Source organism: Penicillium citrinum (genome assembly GCF_028827155.1).
Source record: "Penicillium citrinum strain IBT 23319 chromosome Unknown utg000008l:1.0-2707905.0:1.0-2709502.0, whole genome shotgun sequence".
NCBI classification, from domain to species: Eukaryota; Fungi; Ascomycota; class Eurotiomycetes; order Eurotiales; family Aspergillaceae; genus Penicillium; species Penicillium citrinum.
In genome coordinates, this window is record NW_026622693.1 from 1,436,200 (window position 1) to 1,438,248 (window position 2,049).

The window sequence follows — 2,049 nt, forward strand, 5'->3', positions numbered from 1 at the left end:
TATTATATTAAGATAAATCAAAGAAAGGAAAATGCTATACAGTATTTCTTTCCACTATTGTTTTCGTGGTTCATTGTCTTTTATATTTTCTTTACTATAGTATTCTTAAATACAATACAATAATTATATATCTACATCAATAAATCAGTTTTCGTTAGTTTTTGATTGATTAAATAATTTTCAACGGATAATAATTTAGTAATAGTAACTCTGTAGCATATTGAATATTAGTAGATTAATAAATACCAATATTATAAATATTTTACTATTATTATTTGTTTTATAGATAGTATTGTGAAAGGATTTTTTCAATATTTCGATACTAAACATAAAATCCTTAAATAGATTAATTCTTCTATTGCAATCTTCTATCTTTTCGGCCATATTGAAATTTCTATTTAAATCTTCTTTCCAGGAATAACATCATATCTTATAATATATCTATTATAATTATAATTATAGACAATATTATTATAACTAACAATAATATTGATAACATTAGTAATATTAATGATACTGACAATATTGAATTTACTAGTAAATAATATTATATTTCTAATATCAATATTGAATTTCGAAATTGATCGGTATAACTTTTATGAAATCAAAAAATTTTTCTAGGTAAGAATCTAACAATATTATTTAAAAACAATAAAAAAGAAATAATCTATAAATTCAATATTGTTGTCTATCTGAATACTGATTCTTTTTTAGATACAGTTTTCGAAAAATTATAAATCACAAAATTTGTTATAAAATTGGACAATATTCATACTATATATATAATTATAATTTTCAGTATAGACCTTTTTTACAACTATAAATATTACGATAATTTGTATTATCTCTCATGACATTCTATTTACAAAAATTTATAATTATATCATTCGAATTTATCGAAAAATCAAAAATTGTATCTACTATATATAGTTTAATAGCATTAATCATTGTTGCTAGAAATACAATTCTACATTTACTAAATAAATAATATATTTCAAACGTAATTCTAGATAAAATTTTATATTTCCTTTAGTTTTACAATTGTTTTATCTGTATAAAAAACCAAATAATTCTATAGAGGTCTTTTCTTTAGATCATGATTTCATTCTTTATCAAGACACTAAATAAACCGAATTTTCCGATCTATAGTAATTACAATAATATGAATCTTTTTATATCAACAATCCCGATTGTTCATATCTGGATAACAGTATATCTATTTCGAATAATTATCTTTTTTTGGTAATTTTTTGGTTTAGTAATTTTGATAATATTTCAGTTTATTATTTGCTAATCCAGTACTTTTAATCGTCAATAATAGTAAATTCATCATCTATATTATAAATTTCGTCAGATTTCTATTTTAAATATTTCCATTAACCATTTTGTTTTCGATTTTTTTGCAATCGAAATAGAAATCGGTTTATATATTGTCTTCAGCGAATATAAATAAAAATACTATTTTCTAATCGATAATAATAATTATTATTATTGTTTATAAAAAATTGTCAGAACTAATAATTTCTGGTTTGACAGCAGAATCAAAAACGATTTAGAAATATATCATTTTATATATACCAAAAAATAGTTATATAATTCAGTATATTTCTTACAGCAAATTCTATTACTTTAAAGATCTATTATTTGTATACCAGCTAATCTGATAATTTTTTCTATATATATCTGTAATAAAACTTTTCTTTATCAATGTACTATTGTACTATCATTATATTTGTACTACAATAGTAGTTACAAATTAATAAATTTCATTCTCCTACTATTTAGATATTATCTAAAACAATACAAATAGTTCCTTTCTACAGAAAATAAGCCAAAAATGATTATACTAAATTTATAGAATTTTTTTTGATGGTATTCAATTTGGTGTATTTCCAAATTATATATTTTCTAGAGAATAAATATAAATCCAAAAATGTATATCTACAATAAACCAATAATGGAAATAAACAAAATTATTTCAATATTGCAGTAAATAGTATATATATATATTAAATAAATATAGTATTTACAATCAGTATTCTTCAAAAA